The sequence below is a fragment of the Terrapene carolina genome, unplaced genomic scaffold (assembly GCF_002925995.2).
Source record: "Terrapene carolina triunguis isolate 2854851 unplaced genomic scaffold, T_m_triunguis-2.0 Scaffold179, whole genome shotgun sequence".
NCBI classification, from domain to species: domain Eukaryota; kingdom Metazoa; phylum Chordata; order Testudines; family Emydidae; genus Terrapene; species Terrapene triunguis.
In genome coordinates, this window is record NW_020664530.1 from 828,356 (window position 1) to 846,239 (window position 17,884).

Below are 17,884 nucleotides of genomic sequence, written 5' to 3' on the forward strand. Positions count from 1 at the left end.
CCATTTGAAAACAAATTTCATATATCAATTACATTTGAATACCTTTTAAGTTTCCATGTGACAAAAAGGTAGGCTGCTACCAACAAATGAAACAAAAGACTTTCTAGCAATGTATGATTGTATATCGGTTTTGCAATTTGTTTAAAAGGAGATTTTTTTTAAAAAAAAAATAATTATTTGACTAATGAACCACAAGTTAAATTTTTGTTCTGTTTTTGTCTTTTTATGTTTTCCACTAAAAACTATTTTGAACAGTTTAAAAAATCAAATGCATTCAAAAGGTTCCGGTTTCTTTATGTTATAACTGAAAAAAGAAAACAAAGAGAGAGAAAGAGAGAACAAGAAAGCAAAAAGGAGCTAGGAAGGAACAAGTAGAGGCGTATCAAAGAACTCAAGCTATAACCAAAAAGAAATATGTAAAATGCCTTTGCTCGTCTTCTCAATGCTGGACCAAAGCTCAATGTATGTAGGTATATGCACATTGTATAGATATGGCTAAATGTTGCTGACAATTTCGCAATACTAAACTGTTACTATTTAAAAAAAAAGAAATACAGAAATAAAACTGTTCATCAGTGTTTTACCTCAGCACTCTACTTGTACCCAGTTAATGACCAACATTCAAATAAGAAATAAAATAAGAGAGGAAATTGATTTCCATGTCAATGTTTGACTGTAAAATCTGTTTGGATAACATTTTGTAATGAGCTTTTTGTCATGTGGTTTGCTTGTTTCCAACTTGAGATTATGTGGGGCACATTAGTTTATTTATTGTTAAAAAAAGTGATATTACTATTTCTTTTTTTGTCCTATGTGCTATAATCTACAGAATGGTCACCAGGGTCACTTATGAAGCACTGCAAAGAGATCTGCTTTTCCATGCATGGAGCATGCAGCAGGAAAGATGGCAGTACGAAATGGACTGTATTGTGTTATTTAAAAAAAAAATTAAAAAGGAGTTGATTTGGTGGACTTGTGACCAAGAAACCAAACTGGATATATAAAAGCTCCTTACTGCTCTGACTTTGAAACCAAAGCTGATTTATCTGCACAGGTTGCTTAACATTTTAAAAAAACTGACAAAAACTGTACTTAATCTAGAGCAATATCTGTATGGTCAGTAAAGCTGCACTTTGTGTATTTCTTAACAGCTTCAAGATCTGTCACTTTTAATTTGTACCATAAAAAATAAAGAATTGTTTGACATGAAAAATAAGCTTGTATCGTGTTTGTCTAAAAACTCATGCATTATTCACATGATCAGAGCTCATGTAATTTCACATCAGCTCAATACAAAAATAGTTAAATGCTTGAAAGAAAAAAAAATCCAGTTGCTGCCATTGGATGCACCTTTATCTGCATGTTTCTGAACACGTAAAAATATTAACTTCTCAAGTGGGCATCCAGGTAAGCATTAGCAATATCTAGGGCCCTACCAAATTCATGATCCATTTTGGTCAATTTCATGGTCATAAGATTTTAAAAATCATAAAAATCGTAAATTTCATGATCTCAGGTATTAAAATCTGAAATTTCATGGTGTTGTAATTTTAGGGGTCCTGACCCATAAAGGAGTTGTGGGATAACTGCAAGATTATTGTAGGAGGTGGTTGTGGTACTGCTACCCTTACTTCTGCGCTGCTGCTGGCGGTGGCGGTGGCGCTGCCTTCAGAGCTAAGCAGCTGGAGAGCAGCAGCTGCTGGCAGAACTGCCGCCAGCAGCAGCACAGAAGTAAGGATGCCATGGTATGGTACGGCCACCCTTACTTCTGCGCTGCAGCTGGCAGGACACCGCCTTCATAGCTGGGTGCCTGGCTAACAGCAGCCGCTCTCCAGCTGCTCAGATCTGAAGGCAGCGCAGAAGTAAGGGTGACCCCCCCTAAAATAACCTTGTGACCCCCCTTCAACTCTCTTTTGGGTCAGGCCCCCCTCAATTTGAGAAATGCCGTGAAATCTGTATAGTATAGAGTAAAAGCAAACAAAAGACCAGATTTCATGAAGGAGACCAGATTTCACGGTCCATGACATATTTTTATGGCCGTGAATTTGGTAGGACCCTAGCAATATCTTATTAATTTCTGTATAAATATGGGATGCAGGGTAGAGATGATGTCTAAAGAATATCATAGTCATTCAGGTAAGTTTGTATCATCCCTGAGGCCAAATGAAACACAACACAAATGAAAGTTAAGGCTAGAACCATTGAGTCTTCCAGTGCACCACAGCTCCTATAACAAAGCAAGGTAAGTTTAGGAAAGAAGAAAGTATAGTTGACCGGCCTGATTTTAGCCTTCTATATTTGTCTCGAACAGTTTCTCTCACATTTTTGGCGTAATTTATATAGCTTCACTATACAATTCTTTCTTCATCCTTTATGACTATGGTATTGGGTAGAAGGAAGACGTTCAGTTAGAGTGGGTTAAAGAAATTGGACAGAACCATATTCCTCAGAATATGCCATACAATCAAAATCAAAATGCTTCACAAAACTGGGTCAGTTTTGTTGGAATTTAATTTTGGAAGAAAACCAAAAAAAAAAAAATTCTGACAATGTCAAAATGTCCCATGTCAATATTTTCATAACATTTTTTGACTTTTTTAAATTTTGTATTCATATACATTACAATACAAAGTTTTACAGAGTCAAAACTGAAACAAACTATCATTTGGAATTTTCTTTCACAGAGAATTCTGAACTGTTCTGCTTTCAGTTCCATTCGGAACTATGCCAGATTTTGAAATCTCAAAATCCTTCATGAAACTGGACTTCCATTCTCCACACAGCAATAAGAGATCCATATGAATGGTAAAGGACAGAAGTTCATCTGCACTGGAACACCACGGCTGTTTGAACATACACCATAGTAATAGCTGAAGCTCCTTTTGTATGTATTTTGGGCCAAATCACAGCAAAACTGCTCCAGCACAAGTGTGTTGGGTACAGGAAACTCTTTCCCTTCTTCTGCTCCCATGATGTGACCATCTGCATTTCCAGAGCACAGAGAGTGGGAAGCTGGGGAGTGCTAGATGGAGGACCCAGAGAATTTTGAGCACCAAAAGAGGGACTGAACAGAGATACTGTATTTATGGCTTATTACAACAACCTGTAACCCACTACCCCTTCTTTTTGTCTTATGACAGGTGTTAATGGGCCACTCTCCCTTGACTGGTCCCTTAGAATATGTACTAACTACTTATGCTAAACAATCTGGTCCACCTTGCATTTAGCTGTGACACTTAGGCCTTGTCTACACTCAGGGGTGAAAGTAGAAATAGGGACTTACTGGTACGGGGCTGGGTTGGGGTCGGCGCTGGCCCCCGGAAGGGGCGGGGCCTCGGGCGGAAGGGGCGGGGATGGGGGGTCAGAGCCAGCCCCGGCCCGCCCTGTACCGGTAAGTGCCCTCCCCATCCTCCGCCGGGGTAGCAGCGGCAGCCGGGGGCTCCGGCAGCAGTTTAAAGGGCCCAGGACTCGGTCGCCACTACCACCCCAGGCCCTTTAAACCGCTGCTGGAGCCTCCGGCTGCCGCTGCTACCCCAGGGCTCTGGGGGCTATTTAAAGGGCCCGGGGCTCCCCTGCCTCTACCATCCCGGGCCCTTTAAATGGTCCCCGGAGCCCTGCCGCTACTCCAGGGCTCTGGGGGCTATTTAAAGGGCCCAGGACTCCCCTGCTTCTACCACCCCGGCCCTTTAAATAGACCCCAGAGCCCTGGGGTAGCAGTGGCGGGGCTCCGGCGACTATTTAAAGGGCCCAGGGCAGTAGAGGCAGTGGGAGCCCCGGCCCTTTAAATAACCCCCGGAGTCCCGCTGCCACTACCCCAGGACTCCAGCAGCGGGGCTCTGGTGGCAATTTAAAGGGCCTGGGGCTCCAGCCACTACTGGGAGCCCCAGGCCCTCTAAATTGCCACCTGGGGAAGCCAGGCCACCCCAGTACGGCGCACCGGCTCTTGCCGGTACGCCGTACCGGTGCGTACCGGCTTACTTTCACCTCTGTCTACGCTGCCACTTTACAGCGCTGCAACTTTCTTGCTCGGGTGTGAAAAAACACACACACACCCCGAGCGCTGCAAGTTTCAGCATTGTAACGTGGCACTGTAGACAGTGCACCAGCGCCGGGAGGTGGTTTTTTTAAAGTGCTGGGAGATCTCCCCTCGTGGAGGTGGGTTTTTTTACAGTGCTGGTAGAGCTCGCTTCCAATGCAGGTGCCGCGACTACACAGCCACGGTGCCGCGGCAGCGCTTTAACGTTGCTAGTGAAGACGTACCCTTAGAGTACCTTTCCCAGACCTGAAGACAAGCTCTGTGTGGCTCAAAAGCTTGTTTCTCTCACCAACAGAAGTTGGTCCAATAAAAGATATTACCTCACCCACCTTGTCTTGTCAACGCTAGACATGCTCCCAAACCAGTATCAGTAGAAGCCTCTGAAATGGCTTCAAAAAAATCTCAGTCAGTTTCCCATCCCTAAAAGCCAAATTCCGAGGTGCTTGACTATACCTTTAGGCCTCAGCCTATGCAGAGCACGGGGAGGCAAAGAGCCTCCTAGAGCTCTGCACTTTGTGGAGAGGCAGAGAGTGGAGTAATCTGCAACACTGTAACACTTTCACTTGACGATGCATAGGCATTGCCTGCATACTGCCCCTGCCCCTCCCTGCAGATTTGCTTCATGGCGGAAAGTTCTGGCAGGCATCTTCTGCAGTTCCCACCCCAGTACCCAGAGGTAAGACCAGGTGGCCATGTAAGAGAGGGAGAATCCTTACACACCCTCTTCCCTGGGCAGCCTGGGACTAGTCACAGTCTAGTGCTAGAGCTGGAAAAACAAAGTCCTAATATTGGAACTGACCATGTATGAGTTCCACGTTTTGCTGCAGAGACATTCTCTTCTGCTGACTTTAACTTCAATGAAGTGAAAGCTCCAGAAGCAAAATAAATTCATCAGGAAGGAGTGTTCCCTAGAGACTTGGCTACCTTTTTATCTGGGGATTCACCGTGTCCCTAAATAAGCTCGTTAAGCCAGTAGTCTCAATATGAATCATTCCTGTATGAGCTGGCGATGTTCTTGAAAATAATTGAAGAGTATGTGTTTTTTCTCTGCTCTACACACTCGCATGCTTTCTGTCTCCGTCACAATTGGTTACTGTTGCATTGTGCGGTGCTCTGTGCAGAAAGGTTCAGGACTGGGTAGTCAGAATTCCTCATTTCCCTAGCTCCCACATATTTTAAACTCAGAACTAGGTAGCCTAGAGAAAACATCCCATACTGGCTCAATAATGTCTGCCACAGACATCTCACCAAAGCAGTAGCAGGGAGTGCATGTACAAGCCCAGTAGGAGATATGATATGTATGATATAAAACCTGTCAGTTTCATGTGTTGGCGAAAACCACTGAACTTGCCATCATATGCTAATCATTTCTATCGCTTCATAGCCCCAGATACCTTCCTGTACCACTCCAGGCACCAACCCAACCGCCATTAGTGTGAGCAGGGCCTAAGTCACAAAACTCAGATCTGGATTCAAATCTGGATTCCAAACATCCCGAAAGTTTGGATTATGGATTTGACTAAAGCTCATCTTTCTCTCCTTGCACACGCGCATGCACACACACACACACAGTAATAACCAAACACAGCTGTTCTGAAGATGATTGAAGTTTTGGTTCTACTCACATAAGTAAGTTATTCACATGCCTAAGTCTTTCTAGGATCAGGCCCTGACTTAGGCACTCATAGGGCAATGTTCATATGTCTCATTATTTTGTATAACATTCACCTGATAACTTTGTTACATACTTTATTATTTTTAAAACACAAACCACTGAGGGGAGACAATACCTTTCAACAAAAGTTAGATGCATGTACTTTCTAAGTTCTACCCTAGCTACCAGTGTTGGGACAGTAAATCACTGCCATAAGCATAAGGTATAAAAAGCTAACTGAAGGAGTACACCTCTACCTCGATATAACGCTGTCCTCGGGAGGCAAAAAATCTTACCACGTTATAGGTGAAACGGTGTTATATTGAACTTGCTTTGATCCACTGGAGTGCGCAGCCCCCCCCCCCCCCGGAGCACTGCTTTACCGCGTTATATCCAAATTCGTGTTATATCAGGTGGTGTTATATTGAGGTAGCGGTGTATTTCTGGGGAAACAGTAGATCATATACAAAAGTAGGGGCTGGCAAATACTGAAAAAAATCCACAAATATTCCTTCATATTTTTGCACAAAATTGCTTCAATTTCATTCACATCCCTGCTGTGTTTACTCTTTTGGTATAGTCTAGCAAATGTGCTAGCTGGTAAGTAGTGCTCCTAGACACTTCAGATTTCAAGTGAATAGTATAGACAATTCACAGAAACAGAACTTAAAAAATCATAATCAAGAGTATTTGCACCTGATTCTAATAATTATTCCCCCCTCCCTTTAAATTTGAGAACAGACCTGTATAATGTGTCCTATGTTTCTAAGGCTTGGTCTACACTTACCCCCCAAGTCGAAGTAAGGTACGCAAATTCAGCTACGTGAATAACGTAGCTGAATTCGACATACCTTACTTCGAACTTACCGCGGTTCAGACGCGGTCCACACGCGGCAGGCAGGCTCCCCGTCGACTCCGCGGTACTCCTCTCGTTGAGCTGGAGTACCGCAGTCGACGGGGATCACTTCCTGGTTCGATTTATCGCGTCCAGACCAGACGCGATAAATCGAACCAGGAAGTTCGATCCCCAGCCGCCGAAGTAGCGCGGCAGTGTAGACCAGCCCTAAGCAAAACAGTTCACATTTCAAGGATCAAAACCACACACACACAATCTCTAGAAATCAAGAAATCTTCACAGCAATTATTGAGAGAGTAATTTAGAATAAAGACTACATTTGAGAAAGTCACTATCTGTGGTCCTTTGTTAACAGCAAAAGAGGCAAATTAACTGAATATGTTTTTTGTTTTGAATTATTAGCTCAGCTGTGCGCTGTAATACAAAAGGCTATCAGCACCTGGTATCAACAGAGCTGAGGATCACAGCAGGTCAAGCTTATGAGGAGTCTGTATTATTTATAACATACTTTCTTTTACTGTGGTTAGAGGTGTGATATCAAAAGCCAGTCCCATGGCCCCACATATCAACTGAAGATGAGAAAATGACAAGGTAAATTTATATCTGGAAATGACTTGAATTTCATAATAAAAACTGAAATCTGCCCTTTCTAAAGAAGCTAATATAAAAAAAGTTTAGCATTGTGACTTAGAATTTCTTTAGCGGACCACACATACTTTTCCTAAATCAAATACAAACCTGGCCCCATATTCCGTAATTCATCCTTTTGAGAGAGGTTTTATGAGCGGGCTGAAACCCCTTTATGGATTGATTGATTGATTGATTTGATTTAAAACCATGCTGAGATTGATGGGTGGGCATGCATCCTTCAATTTACAGTAAGGCTAAATTAAGCACAAGCTCCCACATAAAACCAAAGGGTTATGTGAACCCACTCAGGAGTTTTGGACTGTATGGGTGGAAGGGTTTTGCTGAGTACTGTTTTGTGAGGGGATGAGTGTGAGGGAAGGCAGGCAGAATCCAGCACCAGCGAGAGAGAGACAGGCAGCAAGAAAGCCAAGCAGCAGGTGTGATGCTGGGAGAAGCCTAGTGGACGGTTCTGGGTCATGGCTGCTGTCTGAAAGAGGCATGGGCTATAAGCAAAGAAGCCAACCCATGGTTTTGGTTCCTCCTGCATTTAGAGAAGCAGGACTTTGTACATTCCTTATAAAAAAACAAAACAACATCACAGAACATACCGGCCTCCACCATCACTATCTACTCCCAGCTGGAACATCCCAGGACCCTGAACTTTGACTAACCTCTTGGGTCACAAAGGGACAACAGAGGGCAGGAGAGGGAAAAGTTATATTTTCAAAAACTTAGATGGTTCATGAGTGCTCCTTTATTTTAATATCATGTGCAGTTTACATTTAGTTGTTTGTAATTCCACCCAGATGGTGCAATTCTGTGACATTTATGATCCAGAAGCAGAGGCCCAGTCCTGTACAAAAAAAGTGCACCAGGATGGTGCATGCAATTGCAACAATTGCATAAGTAAGTAATCATTTTTGCATGCAGTTAAATGCCTAACTAGCCAATTTTTCATGGGATTTACATGCATAATCACAAGAGTGTAGGAACTGGCATACTGGCTCAGAACAGTGGTCTGTCTAGTCTAGTGGACTGTCTCTCACAATGGCAGAGAAGAAACCCCACAGTATTTAGCTGAAAGAGGATTTCCACTATTAGTGCACTGAAAGAGCTATTCAAGTTACCTGACATCGGATAAAACCTGTTTATAAGATGCTGGAGTTATTAACAAGTAAAATATACTTTGGTATTTTGACTGAGGGTTTGTATCACAAAATCTCTAGATCATTAATGCATACAGGAGCAAAATCAACATATCAGATTCACATCCATTGACTTCAGGAAATTCAGGTCTGTTTAAGGCCACTTTTGTGAACACCTGTCAGCTGAATCTGAGAAACTGGATCAGTCAATTTACTTTTGTATGGCTATCTATAACAATGTGCTTGAGCGAATGAGGGGTTTTACCTCAACTTGCTTGGTTGCCCAGCTGATTGACTTTGGAGTAGGTCTTTCGCTCAAGTATGGATTCCAGAATTGGACAGTGTTTGTACATCTCCTTTTAATGCTGGTTGGATACTTCAAAAAAAGCTATAAATCTCTCTACCTTCAACATGTCTGTGCTAAACAGGTCAATCTAGGGCAGCAAAGTCCATGCCCAATTTAATTTATAGGTGTAAAGGCTGATCATCCCTGGCAGTGAGGTTTATGATCTCCAAAGAACCGCTGTCCTCAGCAATCCAGCCCTCCCAAGTAGGAAAACATATTCCCCTCCCAAGGAGTGTAAGAGTATTTTGGGAATGCTAGTGAAGACATACTCCCAATTCAGAGAGTTGTCTTTTAGGCTGGAGTCAGCTTCACTTACAATCTCATGATAACCCCTGTGATTGGAATATGTATATCTATATCCCCACAGTACTAATTTCCTGGTTTTTGAAGGATCCAACATCATGCTGCAGCATAGGAGATCTGAGTAAGGATCCAACTACTCACTCCTCAACCACTGGCAATGAGAAGAATGGATGTACTGCGCAGGTGATATTCCCAACGCCAAGAAGGTAAGAGTGCCATCCCCGACTACTGCAATGGATTCCAGGGTCCAAGCAACACAGCAGCATTATGAAATAATTCTTTCATCTGCTCATAGCTAGAGGATGCAGTTGAGCTTTAGTCTCCGTTACAATCCTTAAGCCATTTTTGTGCCGTGATAGGCAAATGCCATCTGCCCATGGGCTGCTGGCTTGGGTTTCAGTTGGATTAAAAATGAACTTTTATAAAGGTGCACCTGTCTCCCACTCTTTAGTTTCATAAGCCTGGATGCTGACTGAATTCACTACGGTAGGTAAGGGAAAATACAAAGTTAGCCTGATTGTGCTGAAATGGGAAGGATAAATGTTTGAAATAAGCCATAACCCTTCTCACCCCTTTTTTGTTAAAGGTAAACTTCAAAATAAATTGAATATAGACCTGGATGTAAGTTTTCCCTCCACGCTGTTCTTACAGGACCTCCCCAGTCACAACCAGGACCAGCTCTAGGCACCAGCAAAACAAGCACGTGCTTGGGGCGGCACAATTGCAGGGGCGGCATTCCAGGAGGGTTTTTTTGCTTTGGCAGTTGCACTCTCGGAGGTTGTTTTTTTTGTTTTTTTTTGTTTTTTGCGCTTCGGCAGTTGCACTCTCGGAGATTTTTGTTGTTGTTGCTTGGAGCAGCAAAAAACCTAGAGCCGGCCCTGGTCACCGCCCCTCCTTCCCTCTGCTTTAGAGGGAGATAGTGGTTGGAGCAGGGCCGGTGCAACCATTTAGGCAAACTAGGCGGCCGCCTAGGGCGCCTAGTGGTTGGGGGCGCCTAAAAGCTGATCCTCGTGGTGCTCGGGCACCAGCAATATTCAGAGCCAGGGGCCCAGCTCCAGCAATACTTGGGGCCGTGTGTCCCCCCCGGCCCCACCTGCAGTCCCCCCACGCCTTCCCCCAGTGTCCCCTGGCCCCGACTTACTGCCCCCGCCCCCCTGCTCGCCTTTCACGGCCCCCCGGAGTCTCTGTCTGGGAGCAGAGCCTGTCTGTCTTTGTCTCCTCCATGCTGCTTCCCTGCAACAACTGCTGCCGCAGGGTCCTAGTGCTCCCCTTCTCCACTGCCAGGGCAGACTGACTCTGAGCCTGCCCTTCCCCCTCAGATCCTTTCATTTTCCAATGGGACCCTCCAGCAGCATAGGGGACCCCCCTGCCCGCAGTCACCGCTCCTGCCCCATGCTGGGCAAGGAGGCACCCCCATCCCTCACCCCCAGTGAGGCTACAGTCAGGGGCAACAGCAGGGGAGGAGGCACGCGCAGCGCCCCACCATGGGGGAGGCGAGGGAGATTCCAGGACCTGAGAGGGACCCTAGGAGCACATACAGTGACAGTGGTGGGGGTGAGTGTGCTGCTGAGGGGGGTGGGAAAGGGGGGCTCGTACCCCAGAGCTTGCTGCTGCTGGCAGGGAAAGAGCTGGGGGGAGTCCTCCTCTCTGGCCCCTGTCCCAGAGCAGCCTGCCTGCACCCCAAACTCATCCTCAGCTCTGCCCCACCCCAGAGCCCACACCCCCAGCCAGAGCTTTCACCCCCCCACTGCACCCTCAACCCTCTGCCCAAGCCCTGAGCCCCTCCAGCACCCCAAACACCTTATCCCCAGTCCCAGCCAGAGCCCTCTCCCCCCACACTCCTACTCTCGCCCTGAGCCCCTCCCACACCCCAAATCCCCCATTCCCAGCCCCAGACAGAGCCCTCACCCCCTACACCCCTACTCTTGTCCTGAGCCCCTCCCACACTCCAAACCCCTCATCTGCAGCCACACCCCACACCCCTTACCCCTGCACCCCATCCCTCTGCACCCCTCCCATCCCAAAACTTCCTCCCAGAGCCTGCACCCTACACCCCAATCCCCTGCCCCAGCCTAGGACCTGCACCCCAGACCTCCTCCCTCACCCAAACTCCCTCCCAGAGCCTTGGGCAGGTGGGGGGCAGAGTTTGGGGGGGCGGAGTTTGGGCAGGGGCGGGTTCTGGGCACCACCAAAATTTCTACAAACATGCCACCCCTGCGAAGAGGTGGAGTGAAGGTGAGCTGGGATGGGGGGGTGCGGGGAGGGCCGCCCACAGTAACAGAGGGGGATGCACAGGGGAACTGCTTCCCGCCCCAGATCACCTCCACTCTGCCTCCTCCGCTGAGCACACCGCTCCCGCTCTAAGTCTCCTCCAATCGGCGTCGCAAGCCTGGGAGGGGAGGAGAATTAGAGCAGCGCCGACGTGCTCAGTGGAGGAGGCGGAGCCAAGGTGAGCTGGGGGGGGCTCCCCGGGCGGGGTTAGCTGCAGAGGAGGGGTAGCTACTGCGGGGGGGGAACTCCCCGGGTGGGGGGTGTGGCGGGAAGCTGCTGTGGGGGGGGGCTCCCCGGGTGCGGGGGGTGGCGGGCTCCCCGGGTGGGGGGCTGGGTTAGCTGCCGTGGGGGGGCGAGGTTAGCTGGGTGCGGGGAGGGAGCGCAAGGTGGAAGTTTTGCCTAGGGCGCGAAACTTCCTTGCACTGGCCCTGGGTTGGAGCTAAAAAGATTCACCTGCCAACAAGAGTCAGAAAACACTGCTATGTGTATTATCAGAGTCCTAGCACTTTACTGTAGGGAAATTCAATAGAAGTGTCTTGCATTCCTATGCAGAGTTCTAGAACCTGCTACTTGGTTAAATACCTTTAATAACACTTTTTCCTCTGGTGACACAAAGACAATGGAATTTGTTCTGAAAAAGGAAAAGATTTTTGAGGGAAATTCCTTTCTGAAAGCAAACTCCATATTCATCAAGCCAAAGAGAGAAAATTATAAGTGAGTTCCAATAAATAAATGAATTCTCATTAATGAAGCTCAGAGAGGGTGTTCTTTCAGCAAGAAATTAAGTGATGGTTGGTTATATTAGCCAAAGGAATGACATTCTTTTTCATCAACATTGAAATAGCTAGCACCAAACCCTGAGCATCCCAGTTTTGATGATCACTGTAGCAGCATAAATCCAGCATGTGTTCACTGAACATTTTGGGCCTCCTATTACTCGTAAAGGGCTCTTTGTGTATTTCATATATAGAGATATAGGCTTCTCTAAACTTTTCCCCAAAAAGACTAACTATAGGGATATTTGTTGGTTCAATAATTATACTGATATTGCTAGCTTCAGGTTGCATACTGCTCTATCACAACTGGAGTTTATGGACTACTGCCATGAGGTAGATATTTTAGAGTTGTCCTCAGAAGCTAGAGGAAAAATGAGGGCCATTATTATTCCTTCTACAGGTTTTATGGTGGAAAAAAGGGCATCGTAGACAATGATTACTCAGTATGTTGTGCAAAAATCATTGCCAGAGACTAAAAAGATCACCTGCTATGCTGTGTTCTTGGCAGTACAACAAACATTCTACATAGGCCTTTTTATAAGTAATATTAATCTTTCCTGCTGGAGGTGTGTTTTAAGTTGGCACTGTTAATGCACCATCATGGTATGACTACATGTTTAAACCATTTAAAGGCCATTCCATTTTTCAAATATTTTCCAGCTGGGGGGCATATTACATCTACATGTCCTTTCCCCCTGTCCCCAGAACCCCCAGGGTGTAATTTGAGTCATTTAGCAGAGGGGAGGCTATGGTCTTTAGAAGTGGATTCCAGATTTCTTCAGAGAGAGAGAGAGAGAAAGAACAAGAGTGTGTGTGAGAGAGAGAGAGAGAGAGAGAGTGACCTTTTCAAATGTGGACATTTGAGTTAAGTCCAAAATCCATTCCTGAATTGATGGTTGACCCACTTATTCTTTTTAAAAGAAATGGTTTTGCTATGTTATTTTTGGTTGTAGATGTATTTTTAAAGCACTAACCCCTAAATTAGAACTCAGGAGGTTCCAGGCTTCAGAAAAGGCTAGTTACAACTAGTCTTCAGAACAAGAGCGGTCTGTACCCCAAAATAAACCTTAATAACAATTTATTTTAATGTGTATTTTAAGGGCAGAACTGCAGCAGCAAGAGACCAGGTCATATTTGGGTTTTTTTTTCTTGTTTGCTTGCTTGCTTTGTTTTTGCTGATTTCATTCCTTACACCACAAGCTAATTATTTTGTAAGTATTTTTTTTCTTTTCATCTTTTCATCCCATACAAACATGGATTGATTTTTCTTCTCTCTTAGCCTGCAGCAAAGTAAAATGCCCACACAAAATAACCACATAAAAGTCTAACAACTTTTTCAGAGTGTTTTCTTATATGTCTTCCTGGAAGAAAATTCACAGAGACTTTTGTGTAAGATATTTATATAGTAACTCACCCTTATAGCATTTCTAAAACAAGGAAATGTGTGTGTCTGTATATGTGATTTTGATTCTGTGACATTATACTATAAGCAGTAACAATGACAGTAAAAATTAGCTAAAGCTGAGTGAACAGTGGAAAAATTACTTCTGCATACATTTGTTGAAATTCAAAGGTGAATTTTGATTAGATTTTGTTTGTGACCCTTTTGTGCCTGTTTTCTGTGAACATTCATGGCCTTCCACTTTAATGTCCTCTATATTTCTACATCTTAAGCTCAACTATCCATAGCAAGCAAAGTTCAAATTATGAATGTCATAATTGGCACTGGCTTTATTAGTTACTTTGTAGGAGGTCTTCTAAGGCACAAATGAGGCAAAGAGGACAAGTGACTTACCCAAAGCTTAGAAGGAGCCAATGTCATTGCCCGACTTAGAAATCAGGGGCTTCTGGCTACCAGACCTGTGCTGCAGTTGTGATGGAATAATTCCTGCTCAGCAGTGAATTCCATGCTTTATATTGTGAAATGGATGACAATCAAACACAAATTGTCCTGTCAAGATAGCCTGTCACTATTAGAAATTACTTGAAGCAATCTACACTGCAGTTATTTTCCACTGCCCAATACAATCTAATAAAATAGAGGTATTTACACAAGGGGTACATAAATTACTTTATTTAACTCTTAGAACTCTTCCATGTTGCATACTGTCAGCCAAATGTGTGCTTGGAAGGTTATAAGTATATATCCATAGCCTCCAAAGGATTCAAATACTGTTTGTGTTTATCTTTTGGCAAGTGACCCTTGCCAAAGAAAACAAAACTTTTTTTAAGCCATTCTATAGAATGGCATAGAGAAATATATCTTTGTGATAGAAATCTATAGGGTCTATAAAAATCTATGAAAAGGTTCTCATTTCCTTTTAAATTATATTAAGTTTTCATAGTAGGTTCTGTGGAACCCGGTCACACATCTATAGAACTCTGTAGTTTCATCTTCATTAAATTCTATAGGACTTTTCCATATGGGCATATTACCCTACTATTTTCTCTGACGCCCTTTCAAATAATTTTCCTGCGTGCCGACCAATAAAGGCAATATGGAATCACTGCAGGCACTCCTACAAATGCACTCAGACAGCAACCACCAACCATGATGCCAGCAAATGTATCTCTCCCTTTTAGATCATCTTGAGGCTTTTACTGTTTCCTCACCCTCCTTCCCCAGGGCAAAAGTCGTTAAAGTCTCAAGCCAAATCTGGCCTCTTGGAACCATGAACAAAAGGTTCAGATGAGCACAAAGCAAGCTGGAACAGGTCTTCAGGGGCTGAATGTCTGACAAACTAAAACATGCATCTGCTGATCCTCTTTGTCAGCTCTTAGGAGACCATGTTTTAACATTTACAGGTAACTGAATGCTGCCATTTCCAATACACTTACAGTACGATCCACTCTCATCATTAACATTAGAGACTTCTATAGATGTTAAAATGGTGTTGACATTTGAAACATGCCAGCTCCAGTTCTTATAACCAACATAGATGTCTGCATATTTGAAAATAAAGTTTCTCAGTGCTGACAATTCTCTAGGAGTCTGGTGTCCAGCCTTTGTCTTGGGAGGTATTTTATTAATTATTAATTATTATTGTTTTTATTTTGTATTTATTTATTTTTTTACTTATTTTTATGTATTTATTTATTTATTTTATTATGTTGCAGCAAATAAATGGAAAGCTGAGGAAAGACCCAATTTAACAAGTTCTCCCTTGCAATTTCTGACTAGGAAACAGGAGGTATGGTATATGCAATAGCCCTAAAGATAGCTCAGAGTCAGCTGTGTGACATGTATGTTAGAGCTGGGAGTGTATCATAGCAGTGGGGCAGAGCATGGGGTATAACACAATTGAAAGTGTGGCAAGAGTAATCTTTGAAATGGCTGAATTTTGTCAGTATTAGCCAGTAGGGTGAAATCGTGGCCCACTGAAGTCAATGGGAGTTTTTCCATTGTCTTGAGTGGGGCCAGGATTTCATCACAGTATTTGACTTGTCAGTTGACCTTCACTATAAACTACATAGAAACAAGTCAAGAAGCTATCAAAAAAGTATCCCAACAAGTAATTGTGCCGGTAAGTCTAAGGCTACAGACGTTGTACAGTTACTGATTCATCACAATGCGATTGTTGTTCAGTTATAAAATGCCCTCTGACTGGCTGTTTGTCTCATTTGCATAATCAGTGTGTGACATTCCATTCCATATTACTTATGAAAATATGATTATAATATGAATATGACATAAATGAGATGTACTTTATGCAAGATGGCTCATGTAAGAGTTCATTGGAAAGGTTATGATTTACTGAATGTGATTATCCAATTTGTATGCCTATATCATTTCTGTATGTGAAGTTAGGAATATTGACTATGTATCTATATTTCAAATGTGTTACTTTGGGAGTCACCCCCAACTAGCCCTTCAGGTACAACAATGGAAAAGCCAGACAGGGCTAATGGGCCACTGGCAGAAACAATGGACTATGAAAGAGCTTAGTCTTTCTTTGGATGCTGGAGACAGCCTACAAGCAATGGCTGCCACAGCCATGCAGAGACATGGGTCCGAGTCACCTGGTGCTGGATACCCCTCCTCCCCTTTTGGAATGCCAGTGATTTTTAACTAGAAGACAAAGGGTTCCCATCTTACACAAGAGCTATATAAGGCAGGGGAGTGACATCATCAGAGTTCTCCTCTGTCCTCCTCCACAGAGACACTGAAAAAGACCTGGAAGCAAAAACTGACCAGAGGGGAGAAGGGTTGAACCCAAGCTAGAAGGGCATCTAGCTTGTGAGTAATAATACCTGAGGTCTCAAGAGGGAGACCAGTGCAGCTGCCTTTTAAGATTTTCTGTAGTCTGCCTGCAACAATATCTAGGGTGAGAAATACTATTTGTAACCAATTTCTTTAGTGAAACTAGTTTAGTTTGCGTGTTTGGTTTTATTTGCTTAGTAATCGGCTTTGTTCTGTTTGCTATCCCTTTTAACCACTTAAAATCTGCCTTTTGTAGTTAATAAAATTCATTTTGTTTGTAATATAACCCAGCTTCTGTAATTTCTAACTGGGGTGGGGGGCAGAAGTTGTGCATACCTTCCTCCACATTGAGGGAGGAGGTGGATTTCATAATATACCTTTGGGTCTGCACTCCAAGGGAGGTAGACAGCTGAGTGCTGAAGCAAGTCCCTTAAGTTGAGTCTTCCCAGAGCTGATCTGCAGCTGGGTATGGCCCTGCCCGCGTGTGTGTTAGAGGAGGCTTTAATAGCCTGGCTAAGCAAGACAGGTTAAAGGGGGCCCATGCTGGCAGAACAGGTAGACTCAGTGGTATCTCAACACATCAGGTGGCTTCCTAAGGGGCATAACCCATCACACAGTGGATGGGTATTTCTCTGTAACAGAACTATAGGGTTACCATATTTCAAGTGTCCAAATAGAGGATGCTGCCGCAGGGAGGAGGAGCTGGAGGGGAGAGGTACAGTTTCTATAGCAATACCATACTGTGACGTTCCCCGCTGGTGATGTCTGGACCAGTGATCTACTAGGCCACTCCAATCCTTGACTCTGAGAGCCAGCCTTACCCTGCTCTGCTGTGAGAACCCCCACTCCTGGGCTGTTCACGCACAGCCTCTGGCATGTAAGCTGCTCCCAGCTACTTGCAAGTGAATGACATTAGCCAATATCTCCAGTCCCAGACACATACCTGGAAACTCTGTCTTGCAGTGTCCAGTTATGCCCACTGGACGCTGCAAGCTTATATAAGTTCATCAGTTTAACAAAGAAATTGATATGTACCAGGCTTGTTATCCCAAGGAGAGTCTCTGACACACTGCAAACCAAATGCACTGCTTCAGGTAGAATAAACAAACAGATTTATTAACTATAAAGATAGATTTTAAGTGATTATAAGTCAAAGCATAACAAGTCAGATTTGGTCAAATGAAATAAAAGCAAAACGCATTCTAAGCTGATCTTAACACTTTCAATATCCTTACAAACTTAGATGCTTCTCACCACAGGCTGGCTCTTCAGCCAGGCTCTCCCCTTTGATCAGTGGTTCAGTCGCTTGGTGGTGGTGTCTGTAGTTGTAAGTGGAAGAGAGAGAGCATGGCAAAATGTCTCTCCCTTTTATCATGTCCTTTCTTTCCTCTTGGCTTTGCCCCTCTCTCTTCCCCCACCCCCACCCCCGTTCAGAGTCAGGTGAGCATTACCTCATCGCAGCCCCAAACTGACCAAAGGAAGGGGGTGACTCCCTCGAGGGTCTAACAGATGTTTTTGTTGCTGCCTAAGCCATGTCCATTGTTCCTGTGAGGCTAGGCTGGGTTGGGTTTGTCCCATCCATGCCCTGACCAGGTGTGAACTGCCTCTCTGTTCTTGGAGAGTTTTTGCATGGGCTTGCTTTAAGCCATGAGGCTACATTTTCAGC